The 22,015-nt window shown below is 46.0% G+C and overlaps 1 pseudogene; it reads right to left on the reverse strand.

Annotated features, from left to right (window-relative positions):
• Nucleotides 1–7,150: 7,150 nt before the first annotated feature.
• Nucleotides 7,151–22,015, reverse strand: part of LOC114016790 (heat shock factor protein 5-like) — a 36,323-nt pseudogene continuing 21,458 nt past the window's right edge.

Below are 22,015 nucleotides of genomic sequence, written 5' to 3' on the forward strand. Positions count from 1 at the left end.
CGTGACCCCCGCGGCTCGGGAGTGAACCGGGCCCCAGACCCCCACAGCTCGGACCGGGACCCTGGGGACATGGACCCTTGTGGTTCGAGACTGGGACCGGCACCCCCGGGACCGGGACCCCCGCGGCTAGAGACCGGCACCGGGACCCTTGGCATCGGGACCCCCGCAGCTCGGGCCGGGACCAGGTCTAAGACCTCCGGGGCCGGGACCCCCGCAGCTTGGGACCGGGACCGGGATCCCTGGGCCGGGACCCCCGTGGCTTGGATCAGGGACCGAGACTGGGACCCCCGTGGCTCGAACGGGGACCAGGACTGGGACGGCCGGATCCGGGACCCCCGCGGCTTGGATCAGAGACCAGGACTGGGACCCCCTGTGGCTCAGGACTCTCTGCGTCTCGCAGCGAGACCAAGAGCTGGAGCCCTGGGACCGTGACCCCTGCGGCTGACGGCTCGAATCGGGACCGAAACCCCTGTGGCCGGGACCCCTGCGGCTTGTGACCTGGACCGGGACCCCCGGAACCATGACCCACGCGGCTCGGGACTGGATCCGGGACCAGCACCCCCATGGCTCAGGCTGGTTCTGAAACCAGGACCACCGGGACCACCGCGGCTTGGGACAGGGACTGGGACCCCCGCGGCTCGGATCGGGATGGGGACCGGGACAGCCGGGTCTGGCGCCCCCGCGGCTCGGGACCTGGACTGAGATGTCTGGGCCCGGGACCCCTGCGGCTCGGACCGGGACAGGGACCGGGACAGCCGGAACAGGCGCCCCTGTAGCTCAGGCCGGGCCTGAAACCAGGACCACCGGGACTGGGATGACTGGGACCAGGACCCCCGCGGCTGGGGACCGGGACCCCCGCAGCTCGGACCAGGACAGGGACCGGGACCCCCAGGACCAGCGCCCCCACAGCTCGGGACCGCAACCGGGACGAGGATCTCTGAGGTCGGGACCAGGACCGGGACCCCCGCAGCTCGGGACTGGAACTGGGACCGGGACACCCATGGCTCGGGATTTGGACGACCGGGACCGGGACCCCCGCGGCTCGGACCAGGAACCGGGACCGGGACCCCCGTGGCTGGGGACCGAGACCGGGACCCGGACCCCCGGGACTTGGACCCCTGTGCTCGGACCGGGACTAGGGCTCGAGACCTAGACTGGGACCGGGGACCGGGAACCCCGGGATAGTGACCCTTGCGGCTCGGACCGGGCCGGGCCCGGGAACCACGGGGCTCGGACCGGGACCGGGACCCCGGGACTGGGACCCCCGCGGCTTTGATAAATGAATTGTAAAGGCAAACCAGCTCATTTTGGCATGACTTGTGGAAATGCATCCATATCCTGTGCTGACGTGCTATTTTGTTTTGCTGCAAACCACACAAGTCTGCATCTAGAGAGGACAACGTATTAGTCATCACCAGTGTCCTTACACAGCCTCTTTACAGCCTCACTGCCTGGCCTGCAGGCGTGCTCTTGCCTTTTCCAGGCATCTGAGTGATGAGTTTTGCCTCAATATTGCCTCCACAATATTTTATTTTTCCTCAGTATTTTCAGATGACTCCTAATACAGTTTCACATATGAAGCACTTTACTCACTTGCGTAGATCATTCAAAACAAAAAAACCCACCCACCCACCATGAATAGTGTATCTACGTATTTTGCCACAATGCAGGTATGTTTTTAATTATAATTTCCAATTCAGTACCAGGGTTAGTTTAAATATAGTTTAAATAATTTAATTCTTCTTCTAAATGCTTTACCAAAACACGTAACAAATTCTCCCTCTATGAATGCTCTGCCAGCGCATGCTATAAGCTTGGCAACTTGATCGCTTGCTCAAAGTGATGATATATTGAGCTGCTTTTGCTTCACAAAAGTATTTTGCTGAGTTGTCAACCCATGTTTCAGTCTTAATATTTTAACTTTTCTCACTTGTCCGACCAAAGAATCATATTTATCTTTATGTTGAGTTTTGTAGTGTTGACGCAAATTGTATTCCTTGAACGCAGACACTGAATTCTGGCATATCAGACAAACAGCTCTTTCTTTGTACTCCGTGAAAAAATAATCAGAAGTCCGCTTTTCTTGGAATACCCCGCACTCAGAGTCAATTTTTCTTTTTTTTGACATGATTGACATGGTGGTGTGCGCGCTTCCCACTGGTGCTGGCTTGCTTGTCCTGCCCGGGAGCTGGAGGGAGGGAGGGAGGGAGAGACGGGGGAGCCGCCCCCCTCGTCAGCCCGGCCGCGCAGTCCGGACAGGGTGGCCAGAAGGGACTGAAGGCACTTTGCCGCGCCAGGGCTCTGGCGACTCGCCCGAGTTGGCTGGACCTCGCAGTGCAGAGGCTGCCGGCTGAGCTTGCCCGGCAGAGGAGATGCCCGTGCCTCTCGCCCACCGCGCACCGCAGAGGAGGAGGAGGAGGAAGGGGAGGAGGGGGGGAAAGGAAAAAGCTCCTTTCTTGAAAGTGGAATGGCAGAAGGTGCCATCGTGTTTTAACATATGTGGACGAAATTATTCTTTAGAGAGCCTTGTTACTTTTAACGACTCAAGAACCCAAAGCCAGAGTATGCGGTGCATTTGTAGTTTATCAGTTGAGTTTTTACTCCCAGATTTGTTTGGAGCACAAGGCTAAAGTGCATCTGATACCATCAGTACATGCCATTTAGCCCATAGCAATCATCCAGAAAGCATCAAGTAACCTCTCTGTTATTTTCTGGCCGTAAAAGTGCTCATCCACAATGCAAAGCCAAACAGCTTAGCTTAAAACAAGAAAAAGCCGAGAGAGGGTTTACACAGCTGTCACCTAAAGGTTCCCAGCTGAGAGGCACGTCTACAAGTGCTTTCATTTCTCAAGTCTCAACTAAACTCCTGGCTCACTCTGGCGTGATCTGAAGAGCCCGAGACTGAGCGCTCAGCCATGGTGCTGGAGCAACGCCCACTGGTTTCCCGCTGCTGCCCCGACAGCCACTGCAGCATGAGCAAGGCAAGGTGATGCTGAGTGTCTGTGAGGAGCTCTCTCTCTAACATAGTCCCAAGGTCTTCTCAAGGTGGCTGTGCAGACAGAGAGTAATAACTCTCGGCTGGCATACAATGCCCGTCTGCCTCTGCAGTCAGCTAAATAGTTAATTGCATCCTTGGCGTTGTTTTACACAATTCACTATTGTGCCTGGAGGCTCCTGCATCTCTGCTGTACATCTCCACTGAGGACCCAGAGATGGAGACCTGAACTTCTGCTTTGCCTAACAGCTAAATTATACTTTGTATAGAAAACTGATCACGTGGTACCTTTGGTGTCAAGTTGTATAGATCTGTGACCCAATGAATTCAGAGTTGCTCTCCAAAAGCTCTGAAGTCTACCAGTCTTACGGTTACGGAGTCCCTACAGGGATGCACACGCTCCAGCTGGGTTCTCCGCTCTCTCCTGAACTATGAGCAAGGAGGAGGAGGAACTGAGCGTAGGGCTTTTCATTTCTTCCCCTTTCATGCAGCACAAGGCACTCCAGAAGCAGCCAGGGCCTCACGGAGCCTCCTGGCCAAAAGACTTCGATCTTGAGGGCAAAGGCTGAAGAGTGCATGAAAGTGAGAGAGACACAGGGGCAAGCACTTGTCCCAGCTTGCAACATCACTTGTTGGCATCTTCTCAGCTGATCCCAGGCTGCAAAGGGTTGCAGCTCCACTTGTGAATTACTGGGTACCCTTACAGCGGTATTATCAAGTAAGGAACAACGTTAGAGTAGCAAAAAGGCATGGCCCTGCCCTCGGCTGGGGAGGCACACTGGGACAGCCTCCAGCGCCAGACCATTTTTAGCAAAAGCAATCACAAATACAATTAACTTCTTAGCTGACTTGTCTACAAAGAGGGAAAGGCTCCATACGATAAGCAGCACTCATTATTACTCTGCTGCAGAATTTAGTTCTTCCAGAAGTAATACACTCTGTTTCGCCAGCACCTAACAGCAAACCATATAACGTGAAGATGCAGAGTTAAGGTACCTGTAAATGCACTGGTTTTGTTTCCCGGCTTCTGTGCTTCCCAGGGCTGTCCTTTGCTGTGCAGCTCTGATATTTTCCATTTTTTTTATATTTGGATATAGTAATTGCTAACACAGAGTCTAAGGCTAGCAATCATAACATCTGTTTACAACACGCACACTGGCTGTGTGCACCTATTCCACCAGCCTCCCGTTTGCTTCAAACATGTCAGTCTCCCTGAGGACACGTTCAATGAGAAACCACCCCCCTGCCCTGCAAAGCCCTGCTTTACTTGCTGCCAAGCCTCCTGCATCCCCCTGGACAGATTACTTTTGGAAGGCTGACCAGGGAATATTTACCAGCTATTGAATCAACAAAGTTCAGCCACATGCCAACATTTCATGCTGTTACCTAAACGGTGTCAGAACTCTCAGAACTCCATCAAAACAGAACTGGTTTGCACTTTGGTATTACAAGTTATGTCCAGGCCTGAACACCTCGTTGAGAGCTGGGCCACGCAGCAGGCTCCTCTGGGCAAAGATTTCTTTCCTAAGCAGCCATTACGCAAGTACCAATCTGTGAAAAAAATCTGAAACTCAAAGAGAGAGAACCTTGATTTGACATAGTGCTCTTGCTGCATGTTCCGTAGAAGGGAAGTCACCCACATCTTTAGATCTAACGGAAAGTAGGAAAGAAGCACCAAGTGCAAGGTTCTGCATGTGGGCTGGGGCAATACCAAGCACAAGCACAGGCTGGGCAGAGAATGGATGGAGAGCAGCCCTGAGGAGAAGGACTGTGGGGTGTTGGTGGATGAGAAGCTCAACTTGGCCCAGCAACGTGTGCTTGCAGCCCAGGAAGCCCAGGGCCGGGGCGGGTGGAAACTGGGCTGTAAATCCTGGGCCAAAGTTATTTCCTGCAGCTTAAGAAAACTGCGTGGGTCTGGTGATGTCTGGTTGCTGTCTTTAACTCCCCCCCTCCCCCCCCCCCAGTGGGCATTTCTAATAACAAAGGGTTAAAAGCCAGCAGGCAGTCCCTGCGGCGTGCAGGCAGCAGGCAGGCAGGTGCGAGCGGAGCCCAGAGCCCCCAGCAGCATCAAGGGCAGCACCGCCGCAGGCAGCGCGGCGGAGCCGAGCGGAGCGAAGTGTCTGCAGCAGCGCGAGCCCCGCGCACCGCCCCCCCGCGGGGCGCCCCCCCTCGCTGCCGCGGGCGCAAACCCCGCAAAGCCTCCGCAGCTGCGCAGAAAGCGCGCACGGGCCGGCGCAGCGCTGGGAGCCGCCGCCGCGGCTCCCAGAGAAGGGCCAGGGGCCGGGGCGGCTCGTTGCCGCGCAGCCAGGCTCGCCCCTGCAGCCGCCCCGCAGGAACTGGGACATGGCACAAAGGAAGAGCGGGCCGCCGGCTTGGGAACTGCTCCGCCAGGCAGCGGCCGCTGGGTGATACACGTGTCAGCGAGAACCGCTGGAACAGGAAGCAGCTGTTTCTTCCAGCTGTGACACGCTCACCCTTGGTCATCGAGAACACGGAGAGAACACCGATGCGACACCCGTTGCTGTGCCAAAGCTCCATTTATTGCAACACCGCTACACGTCTGAAAAGGGAAGCCAGCTGGCAGCTGCTGCACATCTGTCACTGCCAGAAAGCACCCCTGCTTCCAAGGCGTGTCCACCACCAGCAGACGGAGATCTAGGAAGAAAAGGCAACACTGAGTACACAGGAGGGCTCGGGTATGTTTCCCTCGGCAGCATACAGAGCAACTGCATTTCTATCGGGCACTACAAAATACGCTTCCAACGGCAGACTAGAACCTGATCACCTGAGGCCGACCCTGCCTGGGCAGGGGTACAACAGGGCACACATGGGAAACCACATCCCACCCTGCTCCCGGTAACAAGACTATCGGTAAAAACATCTTTATTACAGAAGGTGCTACTTATTTAAAATACCTTATTACAAAACATCTTTATTACAAAAGTTACTACTTTTTTAAAAATATCTTGTTACAAACCACCGTATTACAGAAGTTACTACTGGTTAAGAAAGATCTTATTACAGAAGCTGTAAGGAAAGGTTTCGCCTCAGTTCATCTTACTGCCTGGTGCTCCCTTAGCACATCCCGGCCACAGCTGGGAGCTACACAAGCCGAGGCGGTCCTGACAGCTTCTCTGCTCCCTTCTCGTGCGTTTTGCTCAGGGCTGGCTCGTATGAACACGCATGAAGCCATTACATGGATGGTTTAGGTGCTCTTCCACATGGATCTCCTGACCACCACAAGTAGAGGATGTGCCCCCTTTATCCTTCAAACAGTATTTTAACATGAACACGAATGTATAGCTATTAAAAACTTAAGATCTGCTATCAACATAAGTACAATCTTCCTCTAAAAGTTTAAAAAATATTTTCAAGACATAATTAGAACAGAGTACTAGAATAATAAATAACTTATCATTACAGATACCATTAGCATCAAAAGGAAATTATTAAACCAGAAGAATTCCCCAGGAACGTAAAAGATCAGCAGCTGTGACATACATACACTACATACACTTGCTGGTGAAACAGAGAGCTGGTTCAGGAAGGAAGAAGGTTTCCTGGTTAATCACTTAGAAAATTAGCTCATCTTTCCTTTAGCTGCTCTCCTGAAATCTCTGACCCATTCAGACCCAGAATCTGGCGACTTTCCAATGCTTTTGTTTCATGCACGATCCCCAGTAAAGGGCCACGGTATGACTGCAAACAAAGGCAGCAAGAGCACCAACCACCACCTATGCTGAGCATACTGTAGCTCCCAACAACGTTAAATAGATAAATAAATAAGTGAAACAGATTCCTAACAGAGCACTAAAACCCATTTGCTTTCCAGTAAGGATGTCTCCAGAAAGTGTTTAAGGGTTCCTGTAAAGTTCAGGCTTTCCAAATCTAAAGAATACAAACAGCTAAGGAATTACTTCATATTAATTACTCTGACCACTAGGTGCTTTATAACTTGACAGGTAGAAAATGTAATGAAAGAGGCCTACTGAACAATACCCTACCAAGTTAAAAAGAAAGCAAAAAATAAGAGTGGTGTGGGGCTGGTTTTTTTGTTGGGTTTTTGCTGTTTTGTTTTGGGCTTTTTTGTGTGTGGTCTTTGGTGTTTTGTTGGGGGTTTTTTGGTTTGATTTTTTTTTTTTTTTTTTTTTTTTTTGAACACAGCTGAAATGATCCAAAGTGGCTGTTGTGGGCAAAGCTCCACTGCTGCTGGAGTCTGACAGGGGAATCCAGCTGGCAGCTGCTGCACATTCGTCACCCACTTCTCACTCTCTTATTTTGTCCTCCAGAAAGCACCCCCGCTTCGGAGGTACATCCACCGGCAGACGGAGATCTAGGAAGAAAAGGGAATACTGAGTACGTATCAGTGCTTGGATATGTTTCCCTTGGCAGCATACAGAGCAATTGCATTTCTATCAGGTACTATAAAATATGCTTTCAATGTCAGACTATAACCTGATCACCTGAGGCCTACTGTTTAAAGAAATAGGAATTCTTCCAATTTTTCAAAAATTTAAATATAAAAACCCAAAGCAGATTATAAGAAAAGTGCTCCCATTCTTCAGTATGTATTATTTAGAAATGCCTTTGCCACCATGGATACCAAAAGCCAAACATTAATTACTATAAGCCCCTGGCAGTATCTACAGAAAGGCCTGACCCGCTTGTGCCATATCCCTTTGTTTACCCAGAAAAGGCACAATTGCCTCAAAGCACACCACAGCCAGCGCCAGGATCCCAGAAAAAATCTGTGGCGTCACAGAGAGGACAGACAAGAGGCTCCTTTTTTGACAGTTACCTCGATCCACAGCAAAACAGAGATACTTCCCACGTATGGCCAGATCTTGCAGGTCAAGAAAGCGAACAAGTACCCCAATAAAGTCACAACAGCGCTACCACTGCAAACATCACCCACAAGAAATTTAACCTCTAAACAAACACATTCACACCTTCCAGCCTCTGTTCGTTCTCTGTACTGCCCAATAGGCACCACTTTTGCACTTTCTGACATCTGCCTCCTGCCAAAGCAGACTCTGTTGGGAACACATCTTGAAAACGCATAGGGATGGAGAAATGAGGGGGCTTGTAACAATGCACCTCTAAATTATGGCAAGTTAAGACACAGGGTATGACACCCACTCATCCCAAAGAGCAGACTGCCAGGACAGGCAATTTGAAATGCCTTCAATGAATATATAATGACGTCAAGGTAATGGCAACTGAGCTGGAGCAAGCAGCTGCCGCTCGGACTCCCGAGAGCAACTTCGCTTCGGGCTTCACACAGATGTTCGAGAGTTCAGGGCCAGGCCTGTCCGCACATTAACTCTTAACCCCTTTGTAGGAAGAGATCTCACTGTGACCGGATAGGAAAACTAAATGAACATTAACAATATGTTTGGCTGGAAGGTGCAGGAAACAGTTCAAGGGAACAGATGATAGCATGGGAGACCTTGCCTGAGCGAAGATTTGCCCTTAGCAATTGCACCTAGAAATCTATTTACCTTGGAGGGAATGAGAGAGAACACACAGTGACACAACTGCAGTGGCATGGGAGTGGGTGGCAAATGTCTAGGGCACCTTGCAGCATAAAAAAGAAAAAAAGTCAGAGACAGTCATCAGATTATTTGCAGGACTAGACGACTCACAGAAAAGATATGGTCAGCCATCGAGAAAGAAAGTTTTTTTCCTTAATGTCTCAGCATCAGCTTAAATGCTTCAATCCAGAAGTAACAAATTCCCCCTGCTCCATTCTGAGATGCCTATTTCCAGAAAGACGGGCTGCAAACAAAAATTCCTCCCATCAGAATGTGGTCCTTCTCCCGTGCTCTTTTAGAAGAGGAAGCACAAGCCACAGATATTAGGTCCAGTACAGCTGTGCTCACTAGCTGAGTGTACCTGTGGAGCACAATGCAGAGGAGATGGGGAAGGAGACTCAAAGTATGTACAGAGTTCCTCTCAATCCTTTGTGAAGTCCAAAAGGACTCCTGTTGCAAGTGTGTGTGCTGCCAACAAAAGCGGACAGATTTATTTCAAAACTCCCATTTTAACAGACAAGCTGAGCTAGAAAGTAGTGGGAAAAGCAGATGCATCATCAGCACCTTCAAATCTATGTCCTAAGAGCGAGCTTGGGGCTGAAAAAGAGCAGTCCCTGAAAGGTGAACTATTCCTTGCACCTCTGTGTGATAAACACGGCAGGAGCTAGAGCACCATACCCATCGCCTCTCAAGAAAAAGAGTGGGAAGTGAACAGACGACACAGCCCGTAATCATTTGCAATGATGTATCTTAGCGCCGAGTTAAGTTCTGCACCCTTTGTAGCAGACTCTGGCTCCCGGGAGGACTCAGAAGTAGTTGAAGAGGAGGCTTCTTCACCCACTGTGTAGTTAATCTGCATTAATGACGTTAACTTACAAAAACCACAGTGGATGCTAAATGTTTGCACAGCTTCAAAAAGGGACTCTAAAAATCAATTGAAGGTTACTGAGGCCTTTTCTGCTTAATGGTACAGAAATGCCGAAGACACTGTTGGAGACAGGACAATGAACTAGAGACACCTTTCATCTTGATTCTGCTGGGCAGAATCTTCTTAAAACTGGTAAACTAGAATTTAGCTGAGAAGGCTGGTTAAATACATTGGTTTTCCATTTGAAGGCAGCAGATAACCTATCTCAGTGATTTACGGTGCTGCAGAGATGGGCTGGCAGCTATGGAGGGAAACCCTGGGGACGGTGTTTTAGTGAAAGGACGCTCGTCTTTTCTTGCTACAGAACAGCTGTGAAATGCAAAGAAGTCCAGTCCAGCTCTTTGGAGGGAAGCAATGCCTTCTCCACAAAGGCGGGGGTTTGATTCTTGGTGCGTTTTTACAGATTAACACCTTGGGTTGGGCTCAGAGCTGCTCCCAGTCACTGAAATGTACCACATTATATTGGCTCTCGCTGTGTGGTATCTAGAACTTGGTGTCACCGCGTAACAAAGAAAAGTGATGTTAAAGAAAAGTGACAGTAACAAAGAAAGTTAACATAGAAAAAAACAGCCTACTGAAATAGATGGAAGAAGAGCCTTTTTCACAGCAGGGTGTATGTATCAAAGTGCAGGCTCAGAAAACTTGCAAAGGAGTGCCCAAAGGAAAACAGAGAGGACTCCATCACACTCGGAGGGTAAGTTGCCAAGAAACACCTGGAAATCATCGTGATGCATTTCAGCACAGAGAGATTAAAAAAGAAGTTGTTTCCAAAGTCTCACAGAGGACAGGAGGTACTGACAGACAAAGGTGTAGTCAGAGCAGCAGAAGTCAGCTTGCACTTGAGCCTGCCTGCTTCAGGCTTACAGCTGACGTGCAGCTGACAGGCTATGCCAGCTTTGAGGCTTCTATCATGCACCCAACTGATTTTGGGCTAGCTTGAGCCTGATCACATTTGGCTCAGGTGTGCTGTCTATCTCTACCCTTAACACGCACACCAAGCCTCAAAGGTACAACAGTGGAAATGCAGACCTGGATGACCGTCACATTTCCCAGAGAGTAGACTATGCCAATTGTTGCTAATTAGCGTTAGCATAACAGTGTTTCATCCCTGTGGAACAATCCCATGGGAATGCTTTCCAACATGTTCCTGTACATAACTTTACAACTGGCACGTTAAGCAGATGTTTTGCTTCAGATATGAAAGATGAGAAGTTTGCTAGTTATCTGTGATACCAGGAAGTAATTGAACAAGAACTCTCGATCATGTGTTTTAAACAAAAGCTTGTCTTTTTTCAAGGTGGCTTCCCACCTTTTTTCTCAGCTTCCTGACAGAAAGACTTTATTCCTTACTTAAATGTTTGAAACTGATGGGCATTATGAGCTGAACTATTAACTAGCATCATGATCTGGAATCTAGAAACTACCCTTTGAAGTGAGCAACAGCTCTTCAAGCTCTACCATCGGCTCTTTGATGAACAGCTGTGAGGGAAACAGCTTCTTAGAGACTTGCAGGCTGAACCAAATTCCCCTCTAGAATGGATCCCAAGTACTTTTTGTGTCCTCTTATGTCTCTCTAATCTGTGGACATTTAGGTTTTCCCTTCAGTTACTAGATTTGTGAAGTTTTTAGCCTCAGATACTCTGCGGCTTGTTTTTCTCATGTGCTTCAGGACACTATCAGACTGGTACAATGTATTCAGTGATCTGAGACAAAGAGTTCAGACTTCTACAGTAGCTTCATCAGTTTGGTGGTTTTTGCCCCTGGAACTTCCATAGTTACCTCATTACTCAGTGTTTCCTTCACAGCACTGTCGCTCTCCAGCGAACACATCTATGGACTTAATCTCAATATTGTGACATCCAGGTTTCTGGCACAACTCCCAGAACTTCAAGTTTTATTTACTTACATAATTTATACCCTTGCCCACATCAGAGTAATTAGCATAAGTGTCTCTGTTGAAGCGTGTTGGTAAGTACACTAAGAGGTTGTACAAGTTTAATATTTTAACGAAGGAACAATGAGGTACTTACACGGCAGACAACAAGTAAATTCTTCTACTCTCCCCTTTCTGTAATAGTTAGTTTCAGAGTAGCTGTCACCGTAATCTCTGAGAAAACGTAGAATCTTTCTTACCGAGAGAGTTGCCTGTGTCTGAACTGCGTCTTTTCCGGGAGAAAGATTTTACAGATGAATCTGTCTGTTCTACAGATTCGTTCACAGGCTCAGCTCCTGAAGTGAATTGTCTCTCTTCTGTCTCCGATGTCCTGGATTCACTTTTAACACTAGTATTCTCCTTAAAAAAACACAACACAACAACAAAAGAAATAAAACCAAAGATCACTCAATGTTATCTTATAATAAAACTAATATAAAACCAATAAAACAAAATAAAAGCTATTCTTCTCCACTCCAAAAGGGCATCTAACAGGTGGTGAACACTGCCTAGACAGTTGACTTAGTAAGTGTTTTTAACTCAGAATTAAGGTTGCTAAATTGAAACAACCTCTTACAAAACATCATATCAAGCAAAATATGAGATCAGAAAACTAGAATACACAAAGATAGGGTACATGTCCCCACAGTCTGAACTTTTCCCTCAGTTATTAAACTAGCTAGAAGAAATAAGCCAGAAGAAATACAGGTGCACTCATTCTTACCAGCACGTGTAATAATAACGACAGATCTAGCTCAAACAACTTGACAGAGCTGTGTGATGCAGAACCACACGTGAACCACACATTTCTGGTTGGGAATCTCACCCCACCCCATCCAGTCGTTAAGACATTAAGTTATAATGTGTTGCTTGCTTTTTAGAGCCCTCTGCTGCTGCTCTACATGTATTTTGCTCTACATGTATTTTGCAGGCAACCATTTGGCAAACTGGTACATTTCCATGATCATGTGGCAAAAACCTGTAGCTTAAAAAAAAAAAAAAAAAAAAAAGGCCCGAACAACCAAGTTCTGTTTCTATTTCACTGAGGCAGTACAGGCCCAAAGTTAAGCACCTGGAACCTACCTTTAGACAGAAAAATTTTCACAGTATCACCTGTTCTAGAATAGTCATCTCTTCTGCAAATATCTTATCCATCAATAACCTAAAGATGAATGACTGCTCAGACCCTGCAATGTTTCCTTCTATTAAAGGGAAAAAAAGCTTTAGAAAAGCATTAGGTGTGAGTTTACAGAAGACAAGAGGTCACACTTGGTAATAAGATAGCCTTTCCAAAAATCACGTTCACCACCTTGAGTCTGTCATTACTCCATGTTGAGTATATAACAGGCTATGTGTATACGTATCAATAGAAACACACATACATTGCTTGACAAAGTTGTATAATAACATTCAAAAAGGCCTGTGCAAATACAGTAATGGAGTACTCCAGGGAGAACTAGCTCCCTCCCACACACCTCCTGCACTTGCTGGATACCCATTTGACTCGTTTTTTCCTCTTTGAAATGTGCTGTCTGGATGTATTGCTTTAGTACTGTTAACAAGGCCACGTGAAAAACACGTGGCTAGCAGTGCCTTTTGTCTAATGTCTGAACCACAACTCCTTCCCAGGCACAAAAACAAAGAAGGAAGGCAGGCTGTAGGTCACTACCTTCACCAGCTAGAATCCAAGTCTCACGAGTGATGATGACTTCTCTATTCCTGGTGGCATCTACATAATAGCAAGTTCTAGAAAAATTAGTGATCAGCCTTCATCAAGTAGTGAGAGAAGGGAAGATTTCTCAGGTAAGCATTCTAAACTGGGTATTCCACCGGACAACTGCTCTAGAAACTTCATTATTTAAAAAGAAGAGAATAATGAAAAGCAATACCAGGCAGGGGATGTAGAAACCAAATTGCAGTGTTTGATAAAGAAAAAACAAATAACATGCATATTGGGATCACCATTATTAAGAAACTGTTACTAGCCTACATGGTGAAAGTAGTCTAGATACTCTAACTAGCAGTTCTGCAAAGGACGTGGGGATGCTGCAGTGCCCAGTAAGGCTAACGACACCTTGGGCTACACCGGTGACGTGCAGAATTAGACTCTCTAACTCGAAAGTTATAAAGTAGGTATGGTTATTGCGCGCAGATGCACGGGGGATCGCTCCTCCATAAGCGTGTGTGCCCGAAGTGACGAACCATCTCACATTTATACAATGAAACAAATGAATAGTCAATTAACGCCTATACATATTCGTTACCTAAACCCCGCTTTGTATGTTAATTAGCTTACCAGTCCGTTTTCTGGAATGTGGTGGTCTTGCAGGTTTGTAGGTGATTCATGTTCTTGTGACCATCCAGTCTTCTTCAGGTGATTCATGTCCTTGTGACCATCCAATCTTCTCCAGCAAGGAGACTTAGCACTCCCTCCCTCTAGATAGCATTTGAATGTCTCTCATCCTTTTCTCATTCTCTTTTAAATAGCCCCTTTGTTAGAGAAAGAAGGGCAGGCGTCTCCCCGTCTCCCCTTTGTTAGAGGAAGAGGGGCAGGCGTCTCCTCAAAACTGTAGTTGTCTCCTCAGAGCTGTGTGCCTATGTGACCAGACACCGCACCCATGACTAGTCACCATACCCACATTCCTCGAGCAGACACATACAATCACAATCGATGTCCATTGTCCCCATTTCACACTATTTCTCCATATCAATCCCCCCTTTTCTATTAAATTAAGTAAATTCTTTTACTTAAGCAGTCTTCCCGAATGTTATAAAGCATCATACATAAGTGTTACCCTTTTAAACATTCTCCAAACCCACAAATATAACATAATGGTTAATATTAAGGAAATTCCTAAACTGATCAATAAGATCACAATGGGGTGTACCAGAGTGTTAAGAATTCCTGTTGCAGAAGGTGACCAGCCAAAGAGAGTCTTCCACCAATTATGGTTTCCATCCTGTTCTACCTTTTTAAAACTTTCTTGATCCCCTCTACATCATGATGGGTCATAAGAAGAGTTTCGTGTCCCTTTTCTTTGGTTTCTTCCAGTATACGTTGTAAATCTGCATGTTTTAATAGTTCTTTTATACTATTTATATTTAGTCCTATGGGGGTAGGAATCATCATCTGTGATAGGGTAAAGTTGGATTTTAAGAATTGATGAGACACTACTGGGGCTGAGTAACTAAAATCGCATCCTGTGATAGTAGTAAAATTACAAATACAGTAATTTGAATATTGTGCAGTCTCTTTTACCTCCCCATCTATGGTTATTGTGTTACACTTAGTTCTCAAACACGCACATCCCTTCCCTGCATATATAATTACTGTTTTCAAGTTTGCATTTGGTCGGGCCTCGAAATGACATATTTTCTGATCTGTATCTAAACAAGTATCCTGAGCCATTGTAGTATTGCTTTCACAGAGGAAGGCCTGCTGTTCTCGTATAATACAAGATTCTAAATCTACTGTTTGCCACTTGTCGCCTATCTTTCTGGCCCATGTTCTATGTTCAAAAGGATATAGGAGCACCCCATTATGGTTAATTCCAAGGGCTACAATGGGGTGTATGGTAATTATTACTGCATTATGTATGGTCAACACAAAAGCTGTGATGGTGTGTGTGTTGGGGTCGTAGGTAAAGTTCACCATATTCCACCATGACTGGAGTTTTCTTTCTACCTCCGTAGCATTGTCCCAAACCATCTTTCGAATTTCCGTAGGAAATATGCCTTCCTCTCCTTCTCTTATTATGGATGCAGCTATTGATTGCATCCACGTTTGGGCTTGGATACAACTTAGAGCCAGGGCGACGTCGTCCTGTAAACCACCTAATGCCTTAGTGATGAGTTGATGATCTTCCATGTTTATTTGTTCCCACCTGGGGAGTACCTTCGATATCAACCATTGGTGCGCCCCTAATGCCAATAATGAAGATTTTAGTGGTTGTTGTAGTTTTGATAGATCGGCCATGGTGGCGGCTAGTTTATTCATTATTACCTCTGAGTCTATGGAATTTAATACTCCGAGTCCTGTTCCCAACATTCCAGTTACATCTCTCATTATTCTGTTTCGATAAATATTTCCCCTTTTTCTTAACCAAGTTGTCCATCCCTCATAAGAGGTTCGTAAGAAGGGGGAACAGGATGGCTTAGCATCAGAAACATTGACTTGTATTTGTAACTCTATTCTTTTAAGAGACCATTCTGGGTTAAACAACATTTGTTGCTGACCTGTATTTCTGATTACATATGGTCCAATTGTATAAATTTTTGGATTTGGTTTAGTTAATTTAAGATCAAGCGTTAATGGGGTTGTTGTAACTGTGGTGGTGGTAGGAACAGTGGTTAGCATGATTGTTATTTTGATCTTATAAGTCAGAGCTGTTCTTGGGGATTCCTTTCCTAGGCATATTATAAAATTGTGCCAACATTCCCGTGAATTAAAGCACATGGTTGTATTTAGAAGGGTAAATTCCTTATCTACCTTTCTGACATTAATCAGGGTGTCTCCTGAAATCTTGGTGTTATCCTTTTCATTATACACCCTACTTCGGTCGACTTTGTGTACATCCTCCCGATCCCATTGATTCCTTTGGTACACCTCATTTTCAGAAAAAAACACCATAGCTAGTTTCGTCTTTGAGTCCACCTTTCCCATTATTCCAGTGTGTTTTTTCTGAGCATGATTCCAAGGCCAGTTATCAGGCTCTTGGTTGTAGGCAAGAGAGAGGGTACAAAAAACCACAAATGGTTTAAACCCACTCTTGATCATTTTAAGAATCTAAATGTTCCTCATATATACATATAAAATCTGTTTTGATCAAAAATATCTTTGTTTGAGTTGGGGCTTACCGATAACAAGTTGGGCAAGACTGGCCACTGGCTCAGTCCCAGACTTTTTGTTCTATATTGTTTGTTGTGGTGCCCTTCCCATACGGTGGATCTACAACCGCTCAGGTTCACTTACTTGCCACCCACATTGTTCCCATTTGTCCGAGTAAATTTGAGTTTCAGTTCTTTTTTATCTGGGGTTACTTTCCACGAAGTTGCAGGGGCTTTCTTAATCCGGGTATGGTGAATCCAAGAATTCTGTCCCTCAACCTTGACTGCAGTGTAGGTGGTGAGTAGGACTTGGAAAGGTCCGGTCCACTGTGGTTCCAGGGTTTTATCTGCAAAACACTTAACGTATACATAGTCCCCTGGTCGTATATCGTGAACAGGTCCATCCAGACCCCTACTGCGTGTTCCCATCACATGCTTCTCAATTCTTATTAATTGTTTGTTTAGTGCCACCATATAGGAAGTCATTGTTTCTTCACCAATCTGTGAAGACATCCCCTTTTGTACCCCATAGGGTCGTCCATATAAAATTTCAAATGGGCTAAGCCCCTCTTTTGCTCTTGGTCTAGTTCGAATTCGTGTAAGAGCTAATGGCAAAGACTGGGGCCAAGTTAGATTTGTTTCTTGACCTAACTTGACAATCTGTTGTTTGATTAGATGATTCATCTTTTCCACCTGGCCACTCGATTGTGGTCAGTATGGGGTATGTAATTGCCAATCTGTTCCTAGATGGTGGCTGATCTGTTGTACTATTCTGGACACAAAATGTGGTCCTCTATCCGAGGACATTACTGCTGGGACTCCAAACCTAGGTATTATCTCTTGGAGTAGTATTTTGGTCACTTCCCGGGCTTTAGCAGTTCTGCACGGGAAGGCTTCTGGCCAACCTGAAAAGGTATCTGTTAGTACCAATATCGATACCCCCCTTTTCTAGGAAGTTCCGAGAAATCGATCTGCCAATGTTGCCCTGGAACATTTCCTCTACTAATGTTCCCTAGTTTTATTTTATTTGCTGTATTGGGATTATTGCGTAAACACATTTCACATTGCTGAGTCACCTGTTTTATTACAGTATACAAGTTTCACCCTATCAATTTCTGATTTATACTTTTATATAAAGTATCAGCTCCCCAATGCATCTTATTAATAATAGGGCTGTGGTCCATATTAAATTGGATGGTACCACTATACAACCATCCCTTAAATAAATCCACTTATTTATTTTTATTTTATCATTCATGTCCTGAATTACCTTTAAGTTTTCTTTAGAATAGTTTGGCTCTTGATCTGTACTTTCAGTTTGGATTTTATCATCTGGTATTAAGGATAATTCCTCCTTTCCTACCTCCTCTGTTACTCGTCTGGCCTCATGGTCGGCCAGGCAGTTTTCAATTTCCAAATCAGTGCCTCAGAGTGGGCCATGCCTCACATCAAGGTCTGGCATGGCATATGTTCCCACCGCTCAACGCCTACTGGGTTGCAGCCAACAGCGGAGCTCAAGATTCTTCTTGGTGGCAAACACAGAGGCCAACCCAGTCTTGCCCTTGACTATGGTAGGAGGCACCTGACCAACCTTATTCCTTGTACTTCGTTGTCAATGCAGTTTCATCTGCACATCCCATAACAAGTCACTGTCATGGCAAAACACACAGATTTACATTAGTAGAACTACTACAGAGTGTATTTTATTTCACTTTTTCTGCCTATATCCCCACAGCCTTGCTGACCAAGGGATATTGTTTTTATCTGAACTGAGCAAGCCTCCCCCTTATCATTTTACTGTAACAGGTAAAGCGTTTTTCACCTTTCCTGGAATTTATTTTCAGATACACCTGGTTAAAAATTTCTCTTACTTCAGGGAGGTCCTCTTTTCCTCTTTTCTGCTGAATTAAAGATAAGCTCAAGATTTCAATTACTTGATCATATTTAACTTTTAATTTCATTTCCCCTTCTTTAAACGTCTAGATGTTCTAATAAATCTCCTCCCAACAAAGATTTTGGTGAATTTGGCATTCTTATTTGGTTTTTTAGTTTGTACTTTAAAGGTTTCAGGATGTTTTCCTGGTGGCCAGCAGCTCCCACAACTGTAACAATTTTTTTTTATTTTTTTTTTTTTTACTGAAGTTTAACAAATAAGTTGGTTTTGTATTCACTAAAATTCCACCTCATACCCATTCCCTGCCCTAAAAGGGGCCGTTACCGGTCCTGTTGTACTGCAAATGCTGCAGCAATTGGGGTGACATTGTCAGGTCCTTCTGCTCAATTGTCAGCAATAGCAACCACTCCTCCTTACCAGCAGAAGGGTTCGGGGCAGGAGATGCTCTTCCTGCTCTGCAGGTTACACAAGCCTGCCTCTGCAGCAGCACTTCTGTTTTAACTCTTTCTTACCCTGAGTGCAAATCTGCTACTTGTTGCTTTAAGGCTGTTATTACATATCATGCCTTTGCAGGCAAACAGAAAACATCCTGCCATGCATCCCAGCATGATTCAGTCGCACCTTCGAGGGGGTACAGGGGTTTGTACAAACTCACCCCAACACTTTCACAAGGTCTTTGATTCTCCACACACACACACACGCCTCAGGTTTTACATACATCAGTACAAGTTTTTATATCTTACAACGTGTTTCATTCTGGTTGCTCCACAGAAGGAACCGCAACCTGAGCTTTTTAACACAAAAATTTCAACAAGAACATCTTTCTAGTTTAGGTCTCAGGTTTTTCCTATCCTTTTCTAGAGCCACAATCAAAGATCAGGTGATGTTAATCCCGCACACTTTCTAGTGCTAGTACCATAGGATCCCGAGGGGGTACTAATCCACAGTCCTTTTGCCATTCAGGTTTGTCCTGGAGGACGAAGAACATGTCTGCATACGATACTTCGTCCCATTTTCCTTCTCTTCTCAGACACAACATTAATTGCAGGAGAGTGTTATAATCTATTGTTCCTCCCTCCTGAGGCCATTTCGCATCACTCTCCAATTTATACAAAGGCCACCACTGATTACAATATTTAACCAATTTCCTTCTATTTTCGGTACCACCATGTCCTACGATATCGCTCCAATGTTTTAATATACAACCCAAGGGCGATTTTTCACAGGGCTTACTCCTTCCATTTCCCATTTTGCAATTTTATTTACTTTGTTTTTCTCCGGCCGCCGTAGCCACCCAAGGTCGGAAACACGGATAGAGCTTCTTACTCGTATTGCACTCAAACGTGTGTCTCAAGCACTCTTGCACTCACACTCAGTCAAAATAATTAAGCTATACACGGAAAATCAAAATGCGCATCTCAATCACACCATTCACACTCTCCGGGCAGCCCGCAGTCACACAAGCAGTGTGTTATACGGTACCGTGCACTTACGTACAACTTTTAGGAACACTAACAGTTCACAAAGTATGCATTTCAATGAACAATTGCCAAAAACCAAACAACAAACAAAAACCAATTTTTCCTGGTCTTAAGCAGAGTGTTAAGTTTTCCGCTATTTGCCACGAATTACCAGAATATTATTATTTTTCAACATACATTTCATAACTCCGATTTTTGAACATGTAACAAGACAACACATAGAACAAACAAGACACAGAGCGCTATTTCAGTTGTTACATTCTAGGAATTCCCCAATTCTTAAGACAACCTAAAGGAAGTTTTTAGCTTCCTCTTTTTCCTACGCAAAAGTTTCCCTTTTACTTTTGCTGTGAGGTCCCTCTTGTTCCTGTGAGATTCCGCCTTATTCCGTCCCACCCCCCGCTTTCCGTCACGAGGCCTCCGGGCTTTTAGGAATGGCAGTAACCTCGGGTTTGCTCGATCTGCCCTCAAGATCGCTAGCGGCCACCCCTCAGTCAGCAAACCCCCTCCCAAGGTACCTTTCCTCCTGGGGACTACGCTGCGCGCCGGAAGTCTCCGTGCGTCTCACCAGCCGCCCCGTTACTAAACATACCGCTTTATCCGTGGATCCAGGGGTTTCTCTTCTGCTCCCGGGTGAACAGCTGAGAAGAGGAGGCTCCTCCGAGGAAATCTCCCGGGGCGCGCCTAGGAGCGTCTGCTCCGCAGCTGGTCCCTCAGCCGAGCAGAAATCCTCCTGCCTGGCTCGCCAAAACTGACGTGCGGAATTAGACTCTCTAACTCGAAAGTTATAAAGTAGGTATGGTTATTGCGCGCAGATGCACGGAGGATTGCTCCTCCATAAGCGTGCGTGCCCGAAGTGACGAACCATCTGACATTTATACAATGAAACAAATGAATAGTCAATTAACACCTATACATATTCGTTACCTAAACCCCGCTTCGTATGTTAATTAGCTTACCAGTCCGTTTTCTGGAATGTGGTGGTCTTGCAGGTTTGTAGGTGATTCATGTTCTTGTGACCATCCAATCTTCTTCAGGTGATTCATGTCCTTGTGACCATCCAATCTTCTCCAGCAAGGAGACTTAGCACTCCCTCCCTCTAGATAGCATTTGAATGTCTCTCATCCTTTTCTCATTCTCTTTTAAATAGCCCCTTTGTTAGAGAAAGAAGGGCAGGCGTCTCCCCGTCTCCCCTTTGTTAGAGGAAGAGGGGCAGGCGTCTCCTCAAAACTGTAGTTGTCTCCTCAGAGCTGTGTGCCTATGTGACCAGACACCGCACCCATGACTAGTCACCATACCCACATTCCTCGAGCAGACACATACAATCACAATCGATGTCCATTGTCCCCATTTCACACTATTTCTCCATATCACCAGGACAAGCGTGGCCAGCAAACTGAGGAAATTTCATTCCCCCTCACTGGTGAACCTGTACTTCCAATGCTGTGTCCAATTTTAACCCTTACAGCTGCGTGTGTGGAAACTGAAGAGCAGTCATACTGCACAGCACCCCTTTCAGATTTCTTTTTATCACTGTGTGCAGGAGCGGGCTGGAAACTAGGACCATGCATGGCAATCAGTTAGCTGAGGGGAATGTGCTCGGGCTTGTCTGGACAACAATTAACATGATGAGGCACGTTTGCAGAGCACAGGGGAGTGGGAGACGGATGGCGCCAAGGATGGCGCCAAGGAAAGGTAACACCTTGCTGTTAATTGCTGGTAGTTAACCACCAATCAGGGATTGCCTAGTATGCAAGGCTTAGCTTCAAGGACCAATTAGTTTAAAACGCGCAGCTTTTGAAAGTGTATATAAAGTCGTGCTCCTGTACAATAAACCGACATTTGCTTGCATCAAGCTGCGCCCCGTCTCTTCATTTGCCGCAAATTGGTGACCCCGATGTGATCCGTTTAAGGATCTAACGTGAAGGGCTTTTGAATCGCCTATCTGAGCGACTTGCAGCGAATCCCACAGAACTTTGAATGATCTGCTGAAAGGAAGCAGGAGCCGGCCAGAAATCCCTCCGGAGGTGAGAGGTGAGCTGTGGGAAATCCGTAATGGGGAATCAGGCTTCGTCCCCAGAAGGAGACGTTTATGAGCTTATGAAAGGTCTTCTTAATAAACATAAGAAAAATATCTCTGGACAAGACCTTAAAGCAACGCTCAAGTGGGTGCAAGTAAATATGCCCGCAGTGACTGCATCTACAATTTTTACGCGGGAACTTTGGGACGACACGGGGGTGAAATTATGGGATTCTGCGACAAAAGGCAATATTGAGTCCCACCGTCTGCTTTCTTCATGGAGAGTTATTTTTGAGACTATGAAAGCAGAGGAAGGAGAGGAGGAGGAATCGCAAGCTCCTATAGCTCTTTCCTCATCAGCCTCTAAGTCACAGTGCTCTAGACCCCTGGGTGTCAATGCAGT

Source organism: Falco cherrug, chromosome 5, assembly GCF_023634085.1.
Source record: "Falco cherrug isolate bFalChe1 chromosome 5, bFalChe1.pri, whole genome shotgun sequence".
Taxonomy (NCBI): Eukaryota; Metazoa; Chordata; class Aves; order Falconiformes; family Falconidae; genus Falco; species Falco cherrug.